The sequence below is a fragment of the Petromyzon marinus genome, chromosome 19 (genome assembly GCF_048934315.1).
Source record: "Petromyzon marinus isolate PM22_M1 ecotype Great Lakes invasive population chromosome 19, UKy_Petmar_22M1.pri1.0, whole genome shotgun sequence".
Taxonomy (NCBI): Eukaryota; Metazoa; Chordata; class Hyperoartia; order Petromyzontiformes; family Petromyzontidae; genus Petromyzon; species Petromyzon marinus.
This window is the reverse complement of record NC_133685.1, coordinates 3,172,602-3,198,924: the sequence shown is the minus strand read 5'-3', so window position 1 is coordinate 3,198,924 and position 26,323 is coordinate 3,172,602. Positions and strand designations below refer to the sequence as shown.

The following is a 26,323-nucleotide window of genomic DNA, read 5'->3' as shown; positions in this document are numbered from 1 at the left end:
CGATGTCCCTTGAATCAATTCCACATGTGCCTCAATCTTGATCGAGTCGAGGATGTTAGAGCGGTGACACGCCATTAGCCTACTTGAGCCTCCGCTTATTAAACTTTTCGTTCATTTAGTGAAATTATTTTGAAAATATATTTATATTATTTTTATGCTGAGTGTCTGCTGCTGCTGTGTCCTGTACAGCGCTTTACATCCTTCATGAAAAGCGCTTTATAAATGTAGTAATTATTATTAAGTAACTTCTACCACACGGTATTCACGCCGCAGCCTGCGACCATCAAACCCGAGGGAAGTGGCGATGCGTGGATGGCACAATGGGCCGTGTTGCAGGGAATTAATATGTCCCCTATTCAATTCTAATCCGCCCTCTCCATAGCCCAGCGCATGAACCCCTCCAGCCCATGCGGTCCCTGTCCCTACACTCGATAGCTACTCGGCACCGTGCAGGCGACATTGGGTTTAACATATGGTGGCAGCAGCAGCAGCAACAGACATCGATGACTGTACTGGTGAATCCTAACAAGAACGGAAACTAGTCTACAAGTTTGCATCGTTTCTTCACTGTTGCCCGCCGTGTTGGGGTGGTCACATTTTAAGTCAATAGTTTATATATATATATTTTTTATATTGAAAAAAAGTGGCCAAACGTTCAGTTCTGTTGAGATGGTGGCCTGTATAAGGCCGTGAGGTTTCGTACATGCGACGCTGCGCTCCATCTGTGGTGTGTGTGGATAACGAGGGACACACAGCAAGGACATGGACTCAGACGGAGGTCGGCGGCGTACGACTGGACAACCACAGCGCCCCGCGGTACACTTTTAATCACGCAATTCCACCTCACCCCCCTCCACCACCCCCAAATTACGTCGATTAAACACACGGACAGCGACAAACGCCACACACCACACCGTTATTGTTAATGTTGTCATCATCACCACCACCACCACCACCGTTACCAATTACAGTAATAATATTACAATATTATTAAACACTTTTTTGTTGTTTAATTATATACAGCGGGTTACAGCACACAACACACTGCCCGGGTTATGGGCAACTGTAAACTACACCTGTCGGCGCTAGGACAAAGAAGGTTTGACACCGAAGGCTTCATTTCAGTCGGGAGCTGTCGGGGGCCTTAGCTCCGGAAAACGTTTCCCCCGATTCCCCTGCGCTCCCTCGCCACTGTCGAATGAGTGTGGGGGAGTGGAGATTTCGAAAAATATACCTTGTCAAATTAAGCTCTGGTAGCGATTAACTTTTGGGAAAAAATTGGAAGGGACCATGTTGTCTGTATCGTAGATACTTGGGCTAGAGGAAACTTATATGAAAATAAATAAATAAATATGCTTTAAAAACTAAACTCTTTTTTTACTTTTACCAGGTTTTACCAGGTTTCTTATTTTTTATTCAGAAGATACCTGGCCATCGCAAATGATGGCTCAATAAAGTGGCTTAATCACGTGGAAATTAATAGCAGATAAATACTCTCTATGTGTTTCTAAATTTGGAGAAAAATCCACGTGACCACGGAGTGAACATTCAAACTCCAAATATACAGCAGGCATCAGGGTCGGAATCTAACCCACGACCTCCTGCATACCAAGCGAGGGAGTTAACATCTCGCCACCGCGACGCCCATTATGAAAGTCGTGAAAGCCACACGCGAGTCTCGAGACTTAAAAAAAAAATCCTGGAAGGTCCCGATACACTGGAATGTTTGGCAAAATCATTGTTTCGACGAAGAAGGGCTTTGCTTAATATGTGTGAGGATACTTGAGTACCCGGAGAAAACCCACCACATCTCCGACGGATATAACACCGAAGAGTCCGCATAGATGAGTTCGTGAACTCGTTTGTTGTTGTACGGCCACCTCACGGTCACCTCCGGGGGACATCGCCGCGCTGATCTCCGCGCGATCCACGAAACCACGCGCATCGCCGCCTGCCATTTGGCCAAACGGCTACCGCTTTCCTGGCCTCACAATCAGCCCGCGCGATAGCTCTCCACTGCTGGATGAAGGCCTCGTCGTCAAGGCGCCTCCATCCCTCACGGTCCCGCGATGCAAAAATTCCATCGACCGCCTGCACACGTGCCGATTCCGACGGTCCATCTCCCTCTCGAGGGATGGATGACCCATTCGCGATGGGGGTTCTCTTCCCTTTGGCTGCCAATCCATCATCAGGCTCGACCACCGGCCATCATACTTTTCAGATTTGAACATTCCCTGACCAGGCCTACTACTTACTTTGCTAACAATTAAATGTTTGAAACATCCCTTAACGACCACTGCCCCAGCTTTAAAGAAGACACCGTTCAATTTATTTAGAGAACTGCTTTTTGCGTTTAGTTTGCTGTCCTTCCCTCGCACCTCCGATTAGCGCGGTTGGCTACGTACGGTGCAAAAGAAGTTCAACGTACATACACACGTTTAACAATTCTTGGAACATAGCTGTTAACTTTTTGTAAGGAGGCACCTGTGTAGGTGTGTGTGGTGTCTCTGTATCTCTCTCTCTCTCTGTGCAAGATATTGCCTGGAGGGACCTTTATTTTTTTGGCCAAAAAGCCAAACAAAACCCATCGTAGGCAAACGCTGAGAACCGGCGAAAGCGGCTGCGTCCACTGTTGTCAAAACGATGCCCCCCCCCCCAACCTGCTGCGTACGTTCCCTACTCAAAGTGTCATCCCCGACTGTCGCAGGATTCTCAAATTCTGACCGCACGGTTCAGACTTTGATCAAAACCATTTCACCCTAACCCCCCCCCCCTCCTCCCCACGCTTCCTCACACACACAAAAGCCACATCAATGCCACATTAAAGCATCGATGACGAGGACGATGATTGGACTTGTTTAACCGTTCTGTAAACTGTCGCTAACAAGGTAACAAAAACAAAACGCACGTGCGTACGTCGGTGAGTTTAAACCCCTAGATTTGGCACTCGGAAATTGGAATTATTTTTAAATGTTTTCTTTTAAATCGGTTGTGGTCTAGCTACCGCACTCTGGGGTCGGGTTTAGAACACGAGCCACGCTTCACTCACCCAGGAATGCCTCCCTGAGCCTCGATACTCCTCGGTGTTTTTTGTCCTTTCCTCAACAAGGGCAACTGAGAAGAAATCCCTTCCTCGCTTCTTGTCGCTATCTCTTGCGCATGGAAGGAAACCGCAGCGGTTCGACAGACCGCGCACACGGACGAGAACGGAACCGTTCAACAGCTGCTGCTGCTACTGCTGCAGCACAGATGACACCGGGTAAACCTACTTGCTGTACTGCCTACCGCGGGCGCAATTGCGTCATCGCCTCTGGCCGAGGGGGCAACGCGACTTTGGCTCCCGCCTCGGTCCGTGCCGTGCATCGCTCCGGTGCATGTTGCCCCGGGGTCGTACCGAGCGCTCCCTGCGAAGCGACGTCCGACGTTTCGCTCCGCGCGCTTCCGGGAGTGGAAAACAAAATAACAACCGAATCGGCTCCCGATCTCGATTAGGTAGTTCCTGGAGCGAAACGTCGGCCGTCGTGCCGACCCGAACGCGCGTCGGAGAGAACTTAAGACCCTTCGTCCTTCATCTGTTTTTGCAAGCTGTGCCGTTTGGTTTGTGCCACGCGCGTGCACACACGCGCACGCGCGCGCCACTGATGTGGAAAATGACGATGAACCGACGACAGCCCGGTAACCGGTAATGCCCCAAGCGAGAATGAATCGCTACGAACACAGCAACAAAATGGGCTTTAATGGCTGTGCCAGAAAACCGTCTCAGCTCGCAACTCTCCCCGACTTCCCTCTCCGTGGACACGGTCAGCCGGGAATTCAGGTATAAAAATAAGTAAATACGTCGAGAAGTAGATAAATAGGTAACTAAATACATCGCGTGAAAAAAGTAAAAAAGCAATCTCGTCCTATTTCAGCAAAGTCGCAGAGAGTCAAACGACCCTGCTGCCCGCCACCTGGAAGATGGTCAGAGATTCCTGGAGCTACTCCTAGATTCCTGGGACAGGCCTCGGGATACCTCGGGCTACCCCAAGATTCCTGGGGCTACTACCGAGTTTCCTGAGGCTACCACCGAGATTCCTGAGGCTACCACCGAGATTCCTGGGGCTACCACCGAGATTCCTGAGGCTACCACCGAGATTCCTGGGGCTACCACCGATATTCCTGGGGCTACCACCGAGATTCCTGGGGCTACCACCGAGATTCCTAGGGCTACCCCGAGATTCCTGGGGCTACCACCGAGATTCCTGGGGCTACCACCGAAATTCCTGAGGCTACCACCGATATTCCTGGCGCTACCACTGAGATTTCCGGGGCTACCACCAAGATTCCTGGGGCTACTACCAAGATTCCTGGGGCTTCCACCGATATTCCTGGGGCTTCCACCGATATTCCTGGGGCTTCCACCGAGATTCGTGGGGCTACCCTGATATTCCTGGGGCTACACCGAGATTCATGGGGCTACCGCCCAGATTCCTGGGGCTACCACCGAGATTCCTGGGGCTACCACCGGGATTCCTGGGGCTACCACCGGGATTCCTGGGGCTACCACCGGGATTCCTGGGGCTACCCTGAGATTCCTGGGGCTACCACCGAGATTCCTGGGGCTACCACCGGGATTTCTGGGGCTACCACCAAGATTCCTGGGGCTACTACCGAGATTCCTGGGGCTACCACCGAGATTCCTGGGGCTACCACCGAGATTCCTGGGGCTACCACCGAGATTCCTGGGGCTACCCCGAGATTCCTGGGGCTACCACCGAGATTCCTGGGGCTACCACCGAGATTCCTGGAGCTACCACCGAGATTCCTGGGGCTACCCCGAGATTTCTGGGGATACCCCAAGATTCCTGGGGCTACCGCCCAGATTCCTGGGGCTACCACTAAGATTCCTGGGGCTACCGCCCAGATTCCTGGGGCTACCCCGAGATTCCTGGGGCTACCCCAAGATTCCTGGGGCTACCACAGAGATCCCTGGGGCTTCCACCGAGATTCCTGGGGCTACCGCCCAGATTCCTGGGGCAGGCCCCGGGAATCCTGGGGCAGGCCCCGGGTTGCAATTCTTTTCCCAATGTTGATGATGACGACGGAGCCCAACGTGTTCCACCATCCGTTGTGGGGCCCCGCTTTTACACGCGACGCCTGGGGTGAATCCCCCCACCTGAGTCCCTCACCTCCCCTTTGGCCATCCCTGGTGCCACCCCAACCTCCCCCCCTCCCCCCCCCCCCCCCCCCAAGGTACATTTTGCCCAACAACAGAAAAATTGGGAACAAATTTGGAGGGGCGGGGTTGTTGGGAGGGGTGGGGGATTTCGCCACCGTTTAACGTAACTGAAACGTTGGGTAATGAAGTAACGGAAACGTTGTGTAATGACGTAACGTAAACATTGTGTAATAGTGTAACGGAAACGTTGTGTAATGACGTAACGGAACCGTGTAATGACGTAACGGAAACGTTGTGTAATGACGTAACGGAAACGTTGTGTAATGACGTAACGGAAACGTTGTGTAATGACGTAACGGAAACGTGTAATGGCGTAACGTAAACATTGTGTAATAGCGTAACGGAAACGTTGTGTAATGACGTAACCGTTGTGTAATAACGTTACGTAAACGTGCAATAACGTAACGTGCACGTACAATAACGTAAAGTAAACGTTGTGTAATAACGTAACGGAAACGTGCAATAACGTAACGGAAACGTGCAATAACGTAACCGTTGTGTAATAACGTAAACGTTGCGTAATAATATAACGTAAACGTTGCGTAATGACGTAACGGAAACGTGTACGAACGTAACCATTGTGTAATCACGTAACGTAAACGTGTAATAACGTAACGTAAACATTGCGTAATAACGTAACGTTGTAATAACGTAACGTAAACGTGTTATAACGTTACGTAAATGTGTAATGACGTAACCATAAACGTGTAATAACGTAACGCCCCCCTCATTGCGTACAAAAGTGCCATCTCCTAATGCTGCGTGACACCACGTGTCCTCTTTTGCGGGGGGGGGGGGGATGGAAGTGACATTGTGATGCGATAGATTTACATTGGTGCGTCCAAGTTAATCGATTACATTGGTGGGTCTTAGTCGATTGATTACATTGGTGGGTCCAAGTTGATGGATGGCATTGGTGGGTCCAAGTTGGTTAACTGTATTGGTAAGTTCAAGTTGATAGATGACATTGGTGAGTCTTCGTTGATTGACTACATTTGTGCATCTTAGTTGATGGATTACATTGGTGCATCAAAGTCGATAGATTGCATTGGTGCGTCCTAGCTGGGATCGGTGCACGGTGCACAGTCAACAACAGAAAAAAAACCTCACGTTCATGTTTTACATCGTTTCCGACAACGCAACATTTTTTTCTCGGATCAATCCGAACGAGAAAATAGAAGAAAAAAAAACATTCGTTACAATTCTACAAAACATCATTGTAGTGGGGGGTCCAAATGTTCCCGAACGCGAGAACGCTCGCCAATAATTGGTGTCAGGCGAGCGTCGCACGTTCAAGGTGGGAGCCTCGCCGAGCCTCAAGACTCAATTATCGCGAGGGGTCCTGCCGAGGTTGAGATGTTTGGCCAATTCCATTTAAATTCGTTTTTTTTTCTTCTTCACCACGTGGGAGCGAAAGCCGCAGGACCCGGAGAAAACCCGCGCGTGTACGCGGTGGTAACGACTCAAACAGCCGCACGGACAGGCGGTAACCCACCGCCGCCCTCACCAGCCGCTACGCGCACCACCAACCATCTCTTGGCCGCTTGTAATTGTGTACGAAACGTATACTTTGTACAAAAGGAAAACCCTTTCCGGTGCGTCGTTTTAACATTATTATTATGATTATCGTTCATGACGCTTGTGTTGCCCGCTTAATGGCTCGCCGAGTCTCGAGACTGGAATTTATCGTGAGGGTCCTGCCACAGGCTTTTGACAGTCGGCGGGTTTTTGCGTAGCGATGCCACCGCTGTAATCCGAATTGACGACCAAAAACATTTTATTCGCGGGCGATTTTTCAGCATCGGGATTATGTTTGGCCAACACCCAGTTAAGATTGCGATGTTTCTTTTGTGTCCCCTTCTTTTCTGTAGCCACGGGAGAGAACCCGGAGGGGACCCGTGGGGAAACACGCGGAGAAGCCACAAACCCACGCACGGAAAACCACGCGAGATTTGGGGCATCGAACCCAGGCGCTTGTTTGCTGCGAGGCGCCAGCGTGACCACCACCGCCACCGTGGCGCCACCCAACACAGCCTTTAACGTTCTTTGTATTTTTTTGGTTGTTCCGAGGTGGGAATATGCAACCCTCTCTCAGGAGTACACCGTGCGTCTATGATTCGTAATTGTTTGGGTTAGCTCCTTGTCGGTATCGTGTCAAATCAGTAACAATTTATATATATTTAATGTTTCTCGTATATTGTTTAAAAACATGACACGCTGCTGATCCGTCTCCCCTCCCTTCCCCGACTTCTCCCAATGTCTAAAAAAAAAAAATGATCGCGAACCAACCCCCTCCCCCCAACAACCCCCCCCGCCCCACCCCGGATATAGGGGGAGGGGACGGAGGAAAGGGGGTGGGGCGGGAGATGGCGCCCTCATATGAACCACTCCTTCTTGCTCTCCTCGATGGGCTCCGAGAAGGCCGGGTCGTGGTCCATGATGGCCGAGTCGACGTGGTCGGCCGTGTCGGAGCCCTTCACCTCGTGCGTGTGGTACGTGCCCTTGTGCCGCAGCAGGCACCGCGCCAGCAGCGCCAGCGACGCCAGCAGCGCGAAGCACACCGCAGCGATGACCCCTGCGCGCGGTGAAAACGGAAGGATCGTCAGCGCCAGCAGCAGGAGCAGCAGCGCCAGCAGCAGGAGCAGCAGCGCCAGCAGCAGCAGCGCCAGCAGCAGCAGCGATGAGAGGCGACGACACCACGATCACCCCTTGCCGTATAGATGTTCCTGTTTTAAGGCGGCGTTAATGACAAAAGTGTGCGTGTTAGATATTATTTATTTATTCGCGATGTTCCATGTCGCAACGCGGGCGCTTCGTTCAGGTCACCGTGGAATTGTACGACGTGTAAATTGTCGATAAGTCGCACGTTTGGAATCCCCCGGATACAACGCTACTGCTGCATCGGTAAACAACTCCTGGTTCCAGGGTTTGTGTCGGAAAACAACTCCTGGCTCCTGGTTTTGCGTCGGAAAACAACTCCTGGCTTCAGGTTTTTGCGTCGGAAAACAACTCCTGGCTCCTGGTTTTGCGTCGGAAAACAATTCCTGGCTCCTGGATTTGCGTCGGAAAACAACTCCTGGCTCCTGGTTTTGCGTCGGAAAACAATTCCTGGCTCCTGGATTTGCGTCGGAAAACAACTCCTGGCTCCTGGATTTGCGTCGGAAAACAATTCCTGGCTCCTGGATTTGCGTCGGAAAACAATTCCTGGCTCCAGGTTTTGCGTCGGAAAACAACTCCTGGCCCCAGGTTGAATGAACTGATCCACCCACACCACCCTTAACACTACTGACTTAGGGCAGTGCCAAGTTTGCTACAAAGATAAAGACGCCCACCCTTTTAACAGACTCGTGGGGCAAGTGCTGTTAGCGGAGCACCGATTAATTACGGTCGGCACGGCACACGAGCGGTTGGGTGGCAGACACCACGTCCCGACCAACTTTGCCTCCCCAGAGTAACCAAGAGTAACCCAGAGTAACCCAGGGTAACCCAGAGTAACCCAGAGTAACCCAGGGTAACCCAGAGTAACCCAGGGTAACCCAGAGTAACCCAGGGTAACCCAGTGTAACCCAGAGTAACCCAGGGTAACCCAGAGTAACCCAGAGCCACGCTGCTCTGGGTTACTAATTTGAGGCTGAGTCGACCTTACGGGAGGCCCGGGACCGGTTCAGATAATCATAACTGCCGATGTTGGCCATGAGCGGGACTCGGACTCGCGTCTCAGCCGGGTTCGCAACGTAGCGTAGCGCTAGTCGCTACACTACCGCTGCCCAGAGACAAAGACAAAGGCCACCCGTATAGCCTTAACAGACTGTAGGGGCAAGTGCTGTTAGCGAGCACCTATGAAGGCCGGTAACGGTACACGAGGGGGTGGGTGGCCAGCACCACGCCCGACCGCCTTTGTCTCCCTAGTGGCAATGTTTACACACCGCACCAGGTACTCATTTGAGGCTGAGTCGACCTAGGGGAGGCCCGGGACCGGTTCAGATAATCGTCACTGGTGTTGGCCGCGAGCTGGAATCGAACTCGGGTGGCCAGGTTCCTAGCGCAGCGCAGCGTAGCGCTAACCGTTACACTACCGCTCCCCAGAGACACACACACACACTGAGACATACACACACACACTTTACCCAAACCAAGCAGGGAAACCTATCAAACGCGCACACACCGCTCCTCTACCCACACTCTTTCAAGAGCGACTCCTCCCACCCTCCCCCACTCTGCTCCCCACTCGCCTTCTCCCTGCAAGCGCACCACTCTCCTCCTCCTGATCCTCGTCTCTCCCCTCGTTTCACACTCTTCCATCCCTGGGGCCAACGCAATCAAACGCGTGGATCATTCCCGGGGAGGCGCAGCTGAGAGTGAATCATTCGCGAATTACCGCGCGCGCTGCGGAGAGCGGAGCGCACTCCACCGCCAGACACCGCCCCTCCCCCCGCCCCACCACACACACTCACACCCCCTCTCGAATCACCGGAGCCACGTGGCGTCTACTCCGTTAATTCCCCCGTGGGGGGGGGGGAATCAAACCCGGGGCTCTCTAATGAGACCGGACGGGGGGCGGAGGAAGCGGCTGAGAGGTAACGAAGAGAACCGACGAGGCGGGGAGAGGAGAGCTGGCACTTAGTGGCGAATGGCGGTTGTTGTTGTTGCTGTTGTGAGAGTGAATGTGAGAGCGAGTGTGTGAATGTATGAGTGTGAGTGAGTGTGAGTCTGTGAGTGTGAGAGAGTGAGTGAGTGAGAGAGTGAGTGTGTGTGAGTGTATGAGTGTGAGTGAGTGTATTGTGGGGAGCGATAGTGTAGCGGATAGTGCAGCGGTTAGCGCGCTGCGCCATGAACCTGGCGACCCGGGTTCGATTCCCGCTCACGGCCAACATCGGTCCCGGGCCTCTCCTAGGTCGACTCAGCCTCAAATGAGTACCTGGTGCGGTGTGTAAACATTGCCACTAGGGAGACAAAGGTGGCCGGGCGTGGTGCTGGCCACCCACCCCATCGTGTACCGTTCCGGCCTTCATAGGTGCTCGCTAACAACACTTGCCCCTACAGTCTGTTAAGGCTATATGGGGGATCTTTGTGTGAGTGTGTATGAGTGTATGAGAGTGTATGAGAGTGTATGAGAGTGTATGAGAGTGTGTGAGAGTGGGTGTGTGTGTAAGTGAGTGTGAAAGATCTGGGCAAGGTCCCATCGGTGAGCTCCGGCAAGCAAGGCTGCGTTGGCTGGGTCATGTAGCCCGCATGCCCAGCCGAAACAGCTTTTGTTCGGCCGGATCGAGGGGGCTAAACGGGCGCGGCACGGGCTAGAGAAGAGATGGAGTGATGTGGTACAGGAGGACGTGGAGCTGAGTGGACTTGCCGATGACTGGTACCAGCGGTGTCAAAATCGGCCTCTGTGGAGGAGGCTCGTGAAGGACGCTGCTGGGCAGTTGGAGGCAGTCGCCCTCCAACAACAACGGAGGGCGGAGGAGCGACGCTCACAACAACGAGCGGAGCGCCGGGTGGCTAAAGCACAGCAGGTTGGCACAGTAGGGGGCACAGGTGGTGCATCAGCCAGTCATCTCAGTCAGTCGACCCGTGCCACCTGCTGGGTCTGCCCCGTGACCTCCTGCCAGCGGGCGTTCGACACTTCACGTGGCCTCAAGGTGCACATGGCCTGGCACAAGCGTCGTGGTGACGTTACGGCCACTTAGTGGCGAATGGCGGTTGTTGTGAGTGTGTGAGTGTATGAGTGTGAGTGAGTGTGTGTGAGAGTGAGTGTGTGTGAGAGTGAGTGTGTGTGAGAGTGGGGGCGTGGGAGCGTGGCGGTGAGGTGTGGGAAGCTGTAAGCCCCAGGCTACTTTGGGCTCGCCTTCCCATCAACCGGAGGCGAGGAATGGTGGTCGTGGTTACTTATGCCCCCACCGAAGATGAACATCCGTGGAGGGATGCAGGCAAAGCCGATGAGTCAGATGCCTTCTATGACCTCCTGTCACAGGTGCTGGCTAAAGTGGCCCCTCGGGATAGAGTCATCATGTTGGGTGACTTCAATGCCCGAGTTGGTCATGATACTGGCACCTGGTCTGGAGTGATTGGAGGGCATGGGCCAGATCAGCTCAATAACAACGGTAGGAGGCTGCTAGATTTTTGTGCAGCCCATGGGCTTGTAATTACCAACACGCTGTACCGGCATCGGCGCATCCACACAACATCATGGATGCATGCCGGGTCCAAGCAAGAACATCTGCTGGACTACATAGTGACGGACCAGCGAATGCGAGCCCATGTCCTTGACACCAGGACCTACCGTGGAGCTGATCTGCCCTCTGACCATCGACTAGTCATCTGTAAGATGCGCCTGCCATTCTTCCACTCCAGTGGTGGGTGTACACCCAGGACCCCATTCCAACATAAAGTGGCCTGGTCTCAATTATCTGATGAAAGTTGCAAGCGAGAATTTCATCATCGCTTGCGGCTGGGATTGGCATCGTCCCCGACTCCTCCTGATGTCGAGGGTAAATGGGCGAGGTTTAGGACTGTGACTCATGCAGCTGCAATGGCTGCAAAGGTACGCGGTCCAGACCTCCCCAGAGACCCTGGCTGACAGAGGAGGTGTTCAGGATGGTTGAGAAAAAGCGACAGGCCCACTGTCATCGGCTACAGAATCCCACGTCAGAGAATGAGGAGGCTTACCGCAGCCTTCGCTCGGAGGTTCGGAGAGCCGTGAGGCGCTGCAAGGATGGGTGGTGGTCGCGGGTTGCTGAGGAGATGGAGTCTGCCTCAGTGGCCCGTGATCACAAATCTCTATTTAACTCCATCAAAAAAGTAACCTGCAGCGCCACACCTATTACCATCATTAGGGGAAAAAACGGTGATCCAATCTCCGACCCCCAGGAACAGGTTCGCAGATTTGCTGAGCATTTCTGTGAGGTCCTGGGGGAGGGAAAATCCCACAGCCAGGAAAACATCGTGGCACAAGGTGAGGATGACCCTGCTGAGGCTGCGGTGCCTCAAATATTGGAAGAAGTCACCCCCTGTGAGTGGCTGGCTGAGGTGCCATCTGCTGAGGAAGTATTGAAGGCGATCCGGAGTCTGAGACCAGGAAAGGCAGCGGGCAGAGATGATCTCCCAAGCGAAATGCTGAGGGAGGGGGGCGTTTGTGCACAGACTGCCCTATATGACATCATAACAACAGTCTGGACCACTGGACGGGTTCCGCAGGATTGCAAGGATGCCCTGGTAATCCCCCTTTTTAAGAAGGGGGACCGCACAGACTGTAACAACTACAGGGGCATCTCACTCCTCAGTGTGCCGGGAAAGGTCCTGGCAAGGATTATTCAACATCGCCTTGCCAGGCACGCTGAGGAGAGGCTTGCGGAGCCCCAATGCGGTTTCAGGAAAGGGCGGTCCTGCACAGATGCCATATTTTCTGTCTGTCTGCTACAGCAGAGGTGTAGGGAATTCCAGCAAGACCTACATCTCTGCTTTATTGACCTGGTCAAAGCCTATGATACCATCAGTAGGCCTGGGCTCTGGGTCGTTCTTCGTGCTTTTGGAGTACCTGACCCTCTGCTCACAATCATTAAGGACCTTCATGATGGTGAGCGGGCCCGGATAAAACTACGTGGCCGGGAGTCAGAGCCATTCCTTGTACACCTTGGGGTGCGACAGGGATGTCCTCTGGCTCCCACATTATTCAACATCTATTTTGACCACGTAGTTCGTGAAGCCTTCAATAGCTGTACCGGGGGAATCTCCATATGGTACAGATATAATGGGAGGCTAATCGATGCCCGGGTGCGGTCAAGGGATGGCTCCCTATTGCTCAACCACGTTATGTATGCTGATGATTTGGTAATAGCTGCTCAGTCAGAGGAGGAGTTGGAGATGCTGCTGCTGAGACTGGAGCGTGCCACTAAGAGGTGGGGCCTTACCATCAGCCCCACCAAAACTAAGCACCTGCCTGGGTATTTTGTACCATCGGACACTCCACCCCCACAACTCCCAATCGGTGATGGGGCAGTTGTGGAGAGAGTGGAGAGTTTCCCATACCTGGGCAGTGTGCTTATGACTGGCTCCAGTTTAACAGCAGAGGTCTCACTCCGAATCAGTCGAGCGGCAATATCTTTTCATCGGTTGCGTAACGCTGTGTGGAAGCTACCTGGTCTGTCGCTCCGCACTAAGCTTCAGGTCTTCTCGGCCACGGTCATTCCCTCCCTTCTCTACGCTTGCGAAACGTGGACCCCCCTAATGGAACATCTTCGCCGGTTAGAAACATTTAGGCTGGCCTGCCTACGATCCATCCTGGGTTTAACCAGACTGGATTGTGTGAGGAGCTCACAAATCCTTGAAAGATCTGGGCAGGGTCCCATCGGTGAGCTCCTCCGGCAGGCAAGGCTGCGATGGCTGGGTCATGTAGCCCGCATGCCCAGCCACCGCATGCCGAAGCAGCTTTTGTTTGGCCGGATTGAGGGGGCTAAGCGGGCGCGGCACGGGCTAGAGAGGAGATGGAGTGATGTGGTACAGGAGGACGTGGAGCTGAGTGGACTTGCCGATGACTGGTACCAGCGGTGTCAAGATCGGCCTCTGTGGAGGAGGCTCGTGAAGGACGCTACTGGGCAGTTGGAGGCAGTCGCCCTCCAACAACAACGGAGGGCGGAGGAGCGACGCTCACAACAACGAGCGGAGCGCCGGGTGGCTAAAGCACAGCAGGTTGGCACAGTAGGGGGCACAGGTGGTGCATCAGCCAGTCATCTCAGTCAGTCGACCCGTGGCACCTGGGTCTGCCCAGTGACCTCTTGCCAGCGGGCGTTCGACACTTCACGTGGCCTCACGGTGCACATGGCCTGGCACAAGCGTCGTGGTGACGTCACCGCCACTTAGTGGCGAATGGCGGTTGTTGTTGTGAGAGTGAGTGTGTGAGTGTATGAATGTGAGTAAGTGTCTGTGGTGCAGTGAGTGACTCACCCCCGATAATCGCCGATCTCGTGCTGTTCCCCTTCGACACGCGCTCCCCATCGCCCGCTCCGTTGATTCCATCTGCAACAGCAACAGCAGATGGAAGGATGCGCAGGCGCTGTTCACGAGCACCTATTAAGGCCGTCTCGTCGGCACCGACCTTCGCGATCGCACCGCGCCAGGTACTTTTTTTTAAGACCGAGTCGACCTACGGGAGGTCCTGGACAAGTTCATATAGTTCGTCACCGATATCAGTCGTGACTGGGAATCGAACTTAGGTGGCTGGCTTCGTAAATTACATTTACGACCGCCCCCCCCCACCCCCCCTGTTGCACACACACACAGACACACACTCAGAATCAAAGTATAAAGATCCCCCGTATAGTATTAGGTTTTACCCTTTTAACTGGCACAAAAACTGACACCTTTATTCAAGGCATCATGTTTGCAATAACCACAACACAAGCAGTCAAAATGCAAACAAAAGAGACAACTCTGATAATAATATGCACTGTCCTTGAATTTGATTGGTCCACACCCGAGACGGCTTTTCTCAGAGCCTAGTCTCCCCCGTATAGCCCTAACAAACTGTTGGGTCAAGTGCTGTTAGCGAGCACCTATGACGGCCGGCATGGCACACGAGGGGGTGGGTGCCCAACACACTCAGACACACACTCAGACACACACTCATACACACATGACATTTAGCAACGCGGCACGGTGCGAACAAGGCAACCAGCAACAAAAACAACCAAACACAATATACCGTAGGCGATTTCCGAATCGAATTGCAAGCTGGATTCACAGCGCGTTCACCCAATAATGCCGAAGTGTCATTTCGGAGCTCGGGATATCTGGGGGCCTCAGACTTGGGGCGCTCTCTGTCTCTCTCTCTCGCTGCCTGAAGAACCTGGGGCCTGGCCGCTGAGATTCTCCCATTTCGAAAGAAACAAAAAACATTCTTACTTCCTCGGATATGCCCCATAAACTCGAGATGTTCTGTTTCCCTTTCCTTTTCTGGACGGCGCTCTGAAGCCCTCCGTTGGGTCTGCTGCACATTATGAAAACGTAACTCGTAACAATAATATTCCATGATAGGTTTTTTTTGGGTTCGATCACGTAAATATTTATGGCTGATATTGGTCGAGAAAGCCTACGTGTTAAACCAAACAAAATACTGTAATTATAATAATAACAAATGCGTAAAAGAGGGGACTGCATTGCACTTCGTCAGAAAGTGCTGAATGGTTTCTTAACATTACGGCTGTGTATTCTTGGTCATTTCGGTCAAGTCACGTAACTTTACCGAAAGAACCAAGAATATGAATCCCTGCAGTCACGAAAGCTTTAAATCAAAATTACGGCTGTGGTTTTTTTTTTTACAAATCCGTGCGTCTTGCGTGAAACTGAATTCACATCACGCACTCCTCCGACCGTGACGCCTGCTGCTGCTGTATATTTGGGAGTTTGCGGTGTCTCTGCCCCGTGGTCGCGTGGATTTTTCTCCGGGTCCTCCGGTTTCCCCCCTCTGCATTCAGAATCGACTTAACGCGTTCCGAGTATTCGGCCGCTCGAAATTGCCACGCGGTGATGATAAGCCGCACTTCGTGGAGAGCTCTAATTTGTGATGGCCAGGTCGCTTCTGAAAAAGAGCTCCGTACAGCTTCGCGCGCCTTCCTTACCTGGTCAAATAAAAAAATATAGTTAAGTGGTCGCTTTGATATCCTCTCCAACGAGCCACGCGTTCCCCTTTCTGCCTCCCAATGGAATCCCCCGCCGCGCTTCGTTCACCGGCAGCTCGACGCCGCGAGCCTCCCGCCGACTCACCGAGGCCGTGCGCCCACGGCTGGGTGCTGCTGGAGGCCGGCGGCACGGTGAGGGGCACGGCGCCGCAGCCCGACTGCAGGAGGCGCCCCCTCACGGTGACCCAGGGCGGCGGGGTGGCGCGCAGGGCCGCCTTGAGCGGCGCCGCGCCGTTGAACTCGACGCGCGACAGGCACCCGCTGAACCCCGGCGCGTTCGCGCGCAGCACCTCCGCGTCCACGTCGCCGGAGTCTGGCGGCACGCAGACGGACGGATAGACGGATGAACGGACAGATGAACGGACAGATGAACGGACAGATGAACGGACAGATGAACGGACAGATGAACGGACAGACGGACGGATGGATGGAAGGTTATATGGACAGATGAACGGACGGACGGATGGATGGATGGAAGGTTATATGGACAGATGAACGGACAGACGGACGGATAGACGGATGAACGGACAGATGAACGGACAGACGGACGGATAGACGGATGAACGGGCAGATGAACGGACAGACGGACGGATAGACGGATGAACGGACAGATGAACGGACAGACAGACGGATGAACGGACAGATAAACGGACAGACGGACGGATAGACGGATGAACGGACAGATGAACGGACAGACGGACGGATAGACGGATGAACGGACAGATGAACGGACAGACGGACGGATAGACGGATGAACGGACAGATGAACGGACAGATGAACGGACAGACGGACGGATGGATGGAAGGTTATATGGACAGATGAACGGACAGACGGATGGATGGATGAATGGAAGGTTATATGGACAGATGAACGGACAGACGGATGGATGGATGGATGGAAGGTTATATGGACAGATGAACGGACAGACGGACGGATGGATGGAAGGTTATATGGACAGATGAACGGACGGACGGATGGATGGATAGAAGGTTAGATGGACAGATGAACGGACAGACGTACGGATGGATGGAAGGTTAGATGGACAGATGAACCGATGGATGGATGGACGAATAGATGGACAGACGAACAGACGGATGGACGGACGGACAGATAGACATACGAATCAGAATATGTATTTATACTGGAGGAATCCTATGAGCTATAAAGCTCTTTTTCACCGATGTCCAGTACGATGGACGGATCGTCAAATCAACAGATACGTAGACAAACAGACGGATGAACGGACGGGCAGACAAATTGAAAGAAGACAGTCGCCCAACGCTCACTTGTGCATGGGGACGACTTTCATTTGGGGGCTGGTGGCCCCCATCGGAAATCTAGCCGTGAACAAAACGACTCGGTGGCAGCACCACCGCCACCACCACCACAACCATTGCCACCACCACCGCCACCGCCACAACCACCGCAACCACCGCGACGATCCGGCTCGCATGACTCCAGGCTCACCAAAGCTCTCATCATCTGAGCGATCAGACCACCACCACCACCGCAGCGACCGCAGCGTCGGTGAACGTGTGGGAGAGGACACGGAAACACCCAGGAGGTGGATCCTCGACAACTTCCACACACAACAAAAACACCGACAGGGTGCGCTCGGAGAGAAAAAAACAATCTCGGCGCGCGAATTCCACGCCAGGCTCAGAAGGACGCCGCGCTAGAGCAATGAGCTGTCCGCCGTCAGGGTCAAAGAGCGACTCGCTGGGGCCCTCGCTTCAGCAGGGGCTGCCCTCGGTGCCACCCGGCACACCCACGAGCAGTATCTACGACTGGCCACGTGACACCGACTCGGCTCTGCCAGCGGCCAGGGTAATGTTGTACGCAGAGCTCAAGCCCCGCGCACGCGCGCGTTCAATTTGCTTCCCTCGCAAGAGCGTCGCTCAGCCGTGCGCCGACGTCTCCCATCGCCGACTGCGCGGCGTGATGTGGTGCTATGTGGTGCGATGTGGCGCTATGCGGCGCTATGCGGTGCGATGCGATGCTATGTGGTGCTATGTGGCGCTATGTGGTGCTATGTGGCGCTATGTGGTGCGATGTAGCGCTATGTGGCGCTATGTGGTGCTATGTGGTGCGGCCTTCAGGCCGTGCGGACCCGCTGGGGGGACAAGCGGTGTCGGCGAGCGCCTCTTGAAGGCGCCGCACGGCGCACACCGAGAGAGGGCGATGTGGCCAGCACGACGCTCAGCCTCTGTCTCGACTTCAATTGCGTGCGGAAAAACACAAAAGGGAACAAAGATCCCCCCCGTGTAGCCTTTCATTAACACAGACTGTTGGGGAAAGGGGTGTTAGCGAGCGCCTATTAAGGCCGGCACGGCACACGGGGGGGGGGGGGGTAGTGGTGGCGGCGAAGCCAGCGGCTTGTCACACCGCAGCAGGGCCCTCGGAATTGTAGGCTGAGAGGACCTACAGGCAGGCCAGGCCAGGTTCCACTTGAGACACTAATTGCCACCGATGACAGTGTATTTAGGGATAATTATGCCGTTCTAAAAGTGAAGCTAAGGCAAATGAAATGTGCTCTTTTAGTAAACATTTGATAAATGGTTTGGATGAGTGCACGTGTGCCTACGCGCGTGTAGGTGACCGGGGGAGCGGTGGCACAGCGGTTAGCGCACTCCGCTACTCATCCGGCCATCTGATTTCGATTCCCACCCACGCCTATCATGGGTGGCGATTATCCGAATCGGTCGCGGGTCTTCCCCTAGGTCGACTCGGCCTCAAATAGGTCCCCTTTACACTGTGCGCAAACATCGGCACCCACCCCGCCATCGTGTGCCATGGCGGCCTTCATAAGTGGCGGCTACTCGCTGTTGGCAATTTCCCCCAAACAGAACTACTAAAGGCTTACACGGGGGTGGTGGGAGAGGAAGTGTGTGTGTGTGTGTATAAAATACTGTGCATGTCTCTAATGGGCATGAGATTTGCGCGAGTGGCCAAGGATGCTGATGAGTCTTCTGGTGTAAAAAAAAACAACTCCGACAAACGATTAGCGCGAAAAGAAAGAAGAACCCCTGGCATCGTGGTACAATTGTACAGCCCGTGTGTGTAAGACATTCGCGGCGCTCTCGTCTCTCTCCTCAACGCTCTCGTTCTCCTGCCGAGTGCTTGGGCCGAAGCCCACATCTCTCTCTCTCTCATCTAACCGCGGGATCCAAGCAGCAATTTTCATTTCCCCCAGAACACAAAAACAAACATGATTTCAAGGGCCGTTTAATTGTCCGTCGCTAATTAACAGAACGCTTCCACGCCCGGGCGAGAGAAAGAGAAGGGCGATGGAGATAATGTTTGAGAGAGTGCGAAAGTGAGAGAGGAGGGGGGGGGGAGATATCACACATCAATTTACGCGCTCCACTCTTCTCCGCACTGCTCTCTCAGCAACACATGCCACTCACCACTCACACACTCCACAGTTGCTCCCTCTCCTCCCTCCTCTCTCTCTCCACTCCTCCCCACACTCCCCCCCCACCCCCCACACACTCTACCGTCCCACAACGAGCCATGTTCAACTCTAAATGAGGGCGTTAAGAGCCCCGAACCTAACAGCCCCTGCGAGACCAATTTGTGATCTTGTCGATGTGAGAGGGGGCTCGGGGAGACATCTCGGTCGTGGCATGGCCAGATGGAGGAGTGGAGGGGAGGAGTGGAGGGGAGGAGGAGTGGAGGGGAGTGGAAGGGAGGTGGAGTGGAGGAGGAGTGGAGGGGAGGAGGAGGGGAGGAGGGGAGGAGGAGAAGTGGAAGGGAGGAGTGTAGGATTGGGGGGAGGAGTGGAGTGGAGGAGTGGAGGGGAGGAGGAGTGGAGGGGAGGAGTGGAGGAGGGGTGGAGGAGTGGAGGAGGAGTAGAGGGGTGGAGGAGTGGAGGAGGAGTGGAGGGGAGTGGAGTGGAGGGGAGGAGTGGAGGGGAGGGGACGATACTGATATTGAGCACTTCTTACCCGCCGCGTCACGCCGAAGCCCTCAGATTAGTTCTCCGATCTTTTACTTTCGGGCTTCCGATTGTTTTTGTTGCGGCGCTTTTATCGACGCGTCTGATGAAGGCTCCTGCGGTGAAACGTCGGGCGACCCCGAAATGCCGCGCCGAGGAGGCGTGCGGGCGAACATCGCCGGCGGATCGCCGCGCAGAATTTCCTGCCGAGTGTTTGTCGCTGATCGCGAGACACCGCGAGAGGCTCTCTCTCTCTTTGTTGGGTCGGATCGCGCAGAGATTTTTTTTTGCATCCCTCTTCATTCGAGACGGAAACAGGGGGGAGGATTTCTTCACCACTCTGTGGAAGTCCGCCTGACGACGCCGGCCTGTTTTAAGTACCGGCGAAACGTCACGGTGATCGACCTGTAAATGTTTCAGTGGGTTTACTCTCCCAACACACCCGCTGTGCGCTGTACCAGGAGCAAAATTAGCCACGTTTTGTTTAAGCGACAAAACACCTCACTATACTCATTGGTTCTTTTGGTAAAGTCACGTAGTTAGAAATAAAATAAAACAAAGTACGACGTTTCGATCGCAACACAAGCGGTCGTCATCAGGCGATCGAAACGTCGTGATTTGTTTTATTTTATTTCTACCCACGTGACTTTACCGAAAGATCCAAAGAGTATGGATTCCTGCAGTCAGGAAAGCTTCAAATCAAGATTGAACCCCTTACTAGTTAGCTGTGTCGGGTGGTGGCGGGTTCAACGGCACAACATTCGTCATTTAACATTGGCCTGCGAAAGCCGACTACTACTGCTCCTTGTTAAACTGGAGACACCGCAACACTCGTGACAAGATCCGCAGACGCGATAATTGCACTCGTGGTGTCGCGGTTCACGCGCGCTGGACCTTGTTTTGGATCCTCCCGGGAGACTCAGGTCTCTTTGCCGGGAGGGTCCTGCCAAGTGTTTTTTCGCAGCAAGGGGGTCGATGATGATGCGGCTGCTGCTGCTGCCGCTGCTGTGCGTGATCCCAATCGAGTGATTTGCAGGCACTTTCTGTTTTATATTTATAGCACTGTGGATGTGTGTGTGGTTTGTTTCTGTTTAGCTATGGGGAGGTAATCGGAGAGCCAGGAGGAAGCCCACGCAGAGCAGGAGGTGGAGACAGAGAGAGAGAACGCACAAACTCCACACAGAGAGGCACCCGTGTCACGAGTCGAACACAGGCACCCTTCTCGCTGCGCGGTGCGAGTGTCACCACAGAATCAGAATCTTTATTTAGACCGGAGGAGGAATCCGATGAGCTATGAAGCTCTTTCTTCACACGTGTCTGGGATGGGTGGCTGGGGGGGTCAGCGAGTGTCAACCACCGTGCCCGCACCGCCCTGCCCGCTGAATAACTTGCCGTGGTGTTGTTGTTGTTGCTGCTGCCATAGACGGGCGCACTCCGTAACCCGCGACCCCACGTGGTCGATTCAATCTCCCCGCGTGGCAGGCGATGAAGCCAACGGTGCGAGATTCTTCAATTATCCCCCCCCCCACCAATCCCACCCGCCCCCACCCACCAACCCCCCCCATCCACCCCAAACATCCACCCCACCCGCACCCCCCCACCCGGACCCGCCCCCACCCCGCCCCCACCCCACCCCCCCCACCAACCCCCACCCACCCCACACCGCGCCCGCCGCCTTCTCTCCGCAAGCGGCAGTTCTGGTTCGTCTACCGGCAGATGGTGCTCGGTGGGGTAAAGTGTGGGTAAACAACAACAACAATAAACAACAAACACATTCATTCACGAGGCTTCCCAACGCCTTGGGGCGACACTCCCAAGACGTTTGGCCAGCAAGCCCGAGAGTTGGTGGCCAAAGTGATCTCTCCCTGGGGGTGGAGGTGGCGGGGGGGGGGGTCTCTGGGGGGGTCTCTGGGGGGTCCCTAGGGGCTCCCCTCCCTCCTCCCCGCAAGCGCAAGAGGAGGGAGGCGACGTGGGCCCATGTGGGTGACGACCCGGGCCACGATCTGCCGACTCACCTTGGACGCGCCCGAGGTAGAGCTCGCGGGGAGAGGTCATCTGGATCGGCGCGACGACGGCCAGGACGTGTCTCACCGCAGGGTAGTGGTCCAACTTGGACACACGCACGCACGCACGCGTACACACAGAAGAGACAAAGATCAAAGATCCCCCCCCCCACCACTCTCCCCCGTGTAGTCTTACTTAGCAGACTGTTGGGGCAGTCCAGGTTTGCCTGGCTTTGTGCGGGAGTGGTAGATGCAGGAATAGGTTTTACCCTTTTAACTGGCACAAAAACTGACACCTTTATTCAAGGCATCATGTTTGCAATGACCACAACACAAGCAGTCAAAAGTGGTAGATGCGTTTTGAAAAGACAAAAAATAGAACCGCGCAAAGCGAAACCGCACGAGGAGACAGCTGCCTGGCGAGTAGTGTACACAGTGTACACACACAGTACGTGTGCAACACACAGTACACACACAGTACACACGCAGAGTACACACACAGTTCACACACAAAGTACACACACAGAGTACACATACGCAGTACGCACATCGAGTACACAAACATAGTACACACACAATACACACAGTACACATACAGAGTACACATACAGAGAACACACACAGAGTACACACACAGAGTACACTCACAATACACAGAGTACACTCACAATACACACAGAGTACACACAGAGTACACACAGTACACAGAGTACACACAGAGTACACAGACTACACACGAGCAGTGTTGTCCTACGTGACCACACAGCCGCGTCCGAGTGACCAACAAACACAAACCACATCCGAGTGAGGTTCCTCCACATTCAATGATGAACTTTTCTTTCGACACTTTCCCATCAAGCGCCAGGGCTCGCTGGCAAGGAGGTGACGGGACAGAGCCAGCGTGCCGTGTGGTCTGAGCGCGGTTAGCTACGTACGGTGCGAAAGAAGATCAACACACGCGCACGCGCGCACGGGTTGACTGCCCGAGGCGTCTGGGGGCTCCCTGCCACCACGTGCACGCGCGCGCCCGCGCGTGTGAAATGCATCACAATGTTAAAACACGAGTCCCATTCTGCTCAACGTCGCTCTCCAAGGGCACGTGCACGTCTCGCGACACAACAGCAGCAGCATCCTCATCATCGACGACGAGAAGAAGAAGAAGATTAAGAAATGGAACATTAAACGAATTTCACCACAACGGGGCTCCACGGGTCAGTGCTGGATTATCCTAGTGGCACAAGTAGCAGCTGCGTGTGTAGCTGCTACATATGTACATATGTAGCAGCTACACATACTACGAGCCCCACACTTTCAAGGGCCCCGCGCTAAATGCTTTCAAGCTATCAATTCCGGTTCAGTGATTCTGCACTTGCTCTATTACTATAGTACTACCCCGCCTTCTACTTTTACGGACGACTGGGCGTTTAAGGTTTGTCGTATTATCTGGCTGGCTGTATGGCGAATTAAAAAATACAATTACTTTCCTGTGCAAGTAAAAAATGTGTGCTTTAATATTTACGTGTTTTTTCAACCTAATTGACAGCCCGTCGAGTAGTGGTGCCTACTCACGTCTCACAGCCACGAAGCCCTGGGTTCAAATCCCCACTGGGGTTTCTATGTTTCCTCTCCACCCCTGTTCCGCATGGGTTTCCTCCGTGCTCTCCGCCAAACGCCACCCCAATGCTGAACAACTTTACCGCTGGAGGTTCGCTCCAGCGCTGTCCTCCAGACAGTCTCGTCCCTTCACCTGATGAAGGCCGCTTGTGTTGTGGCCGAAACGTCGTGAGAATTTTATTGCGTTATTTTATTTTATCAATTTATTATTTTATTCTCATGCTACGTGACTTCACCGAAAGAACCAAAGAAGATTTACCGGCATGTTTACTCGAATGAGATTATAAGACGCAGCAGCAGCAGCGGCGGCATCATAGCAGCCCCCCCCCCCCCCACGACTGCGTAAAACTCATGAACAAAAAGTGTTCAGCACGGTTCATTCACGTGGGTTGATGAAGGGAGAGAGGGAGGTGAGAGAGGAGGGCGGGGAGTGAGGGAGGGGATGGGGAGGAGGGAGGGGATGGGGAGGAGGGCGGGGCGGGGAGGGGCGGGGAGGGCGGGGAGGGGAGGGCGGGGAGGAGAGGAAGGGGAGGGAGGAGAGGAAGGGGAGGGAGGAGAGGAAGGGGAGGGAGGAGAGGGAGGGGAGGGAGGAGAGGGAGGGGAGGGAGGAGAGGGAGGGGAGGGAGGAGAGGGAGGGGAGGGAGGGGAGGAGAGGGAGGAGAGGGGAGGGAGGAGAGGGAGGGGAGGGAGGAGAGGGAGGGGAGGGAGGAGAGGGAGGGGAGGGAGGAGAGGGAGGGGAGGAGAGGGAGGGGAGGGAGGAGAGGGAGGGGAGGAGAGGGAGGGAGGAGAGGGAGGGGAGGGAGGAGAGGGAGGGGAGGGAGGAGAGGGAGGGGAGGGGAGGGAGGGGAGGAGAGGGAGGAGAGGGGAGGGAGGGGAGGGAGGAGAGGGAGGGGAGGGAGGAGAGGGAGGAGAGGGAGGGGAGGGAGGAGAGGGAGGGGAGGGAGGAGAGGGAGGGGAGGGAGGAGAGGGAGGGGAGGGAGGGGAGGGAGGGGAGGGAGGAGAGGGAGGGGAGGGAGGGGAGGGAGGAGGGGAGGGAGGAGAGGGAGGGGAGGGAGGAGAGGGAGGGGAGGGAGGAGAGGGAGGGGAGGGAAGAGAGGGAGGAGAGGGAGGAGAGGGAGGGGAGGGAGGGGAGGGAGGGGAGCCTCGCAGCATTTCAGATACCACTCTCCACTGCCGCTAAACACGGCCAGGAACAGCACAGCTACCAGCTGTGCCACTCTCTAGCGCATAATAAGTACAATTACAATAATGTTCAGGTAAATTATCTCCTTGAGAAGGGGGGGGGGGCTTCCATTGCTCAAGCTCAACTTCACTTCGCTCTCCTCCACACCCGGCTCGCATCACCACCACACTCCCACGCGAGGGCTTCGAAGCCTGCCAGGAGCTGGTGGCCGAGCTGGTGGCCGAGCTGGTGGCCTCTTTGGTGGCCTCTCTTTGCCCCGTCCCCTCAACTCCCTCCATGCCTCCGTCAGCAGCGTCTTTCCAGTCGACACCACCATCATCGCAACGCATCGTCAAAGCACAATAACGACACCACCACGACCACCAAAGCGTTTGCCCCTCCACAATGAACCCCTTTGGTGGTGGTGATGCTGCCGCCGCTGCTGCCGCCGCTGTGGTGACGCCACGGCGGTTCGTTTAACGTAAACATTCTGACGGGTCAGAAGCAGCTCACGAGTTCGCCTTCAACTCTCGGCGTGCCTGAGACGAGACACAATGGGAATGTCGGGTGTCGGTGTGGGGAGCGGGCAGCAGCGGAGCGTGATGAGCGCAAATGAAGTGTGTTTAATGCAGCGCTCTCTCCTAATGACTCTGCGCAAATGCCACGGAATCACCCAACGGCGTTTCGCTTAACGGTGGAGAGCGCCCCACGGAACCCGCAGCATCGTCACCGTCACCGGGTCTTGATAAATCCACTGCTGGATGACTATTAAATGATCATTGGCGTCGATGGTTGCAGAAGAAGACGACGACGACGTGACGCGTGAGCAGGCAGCGTCTCCTCCTCCATTCCCCTCCATCGATCCGTCTGGCCACTCATCCCATGAGCCGCACGGCCTTCTGGGAGCGCGTCATCTCAGCGCCGTTGATTCAAAACGAGCGAACTCCGGACCGGTTTTGACGCGCAAGTGTCTCATCGGTAGGGGTCAGGGACGCCTCAATCGATGCTGGCGAAACTGTCGATCTTACAGACGAGGGTCCTCTCTATCTACGCTAGTTTGCTGTACAACTTTTGGGTTGTCAGAAGGAGCAGCATCATCAGCAGCAGCAGCAACATCACCAGCAACAGCAGTAGCAGCGTTGCCCTCCTTCCCGCAAAAAACTTTTGTCAGGACCCTCCTGAAAATGTTCCGTGAGACTCGGTGAGGCGTAAGGGGTGCCACGGTGGCTAAGAAATGTTAACTCCGTCGCCTGGTATACAGGAGGTCGTGGGTTCGATCCCGACCCTGACGCCTCCTGTATATTTGGAGTGTGTGTTTTCTCTCTCTCTCTCCCCGTGGTCACGTGGATTTTTCTCCAGGTCCTCCGGTTTTCACATTGAGAAACATGCATCTAAAAGACTATTTGGCTGCTATAAACGTCCACGTGATAAGCCACTTCGTTGAGCTATCATTTGTGGCCAGCCCTGAAAGAGAGCTACACAGCTCAGTGGGGCCTTACCTGGTAAAATTTAAATAAAAACAGTCTAAGTGTTTCGTATAAATACACAATGCACCGCTCTAAATAATAATCGTTCGCGCGTTCTCTCTCATCATCCTGAGCTCCCTTTTTCGCATTGGCCTCGATTGCAATCCCCCCCCCCCCCCCCGGTCTCTCTAGCACACTCCGTCTGCAGCTATTTGACAAACGCGGCGAAAGTATGAATAAAACCTCGGAGCA

At 54.4% G+C, this 26,323-nt stretch overlaps 1 pseudogene; it reads right to left on the bottom strand.

Moving 5' to 3' along the window:
* Positions 1 to 788: 788 nt before the first annotated feature.
* LOC116943791 (contactin-associated protein-like 2) overlaps positions 789 to 26,323 on the bottom strand; it is a 168,393-nt pseudogene continuing 142,858 nt past the window's right edge.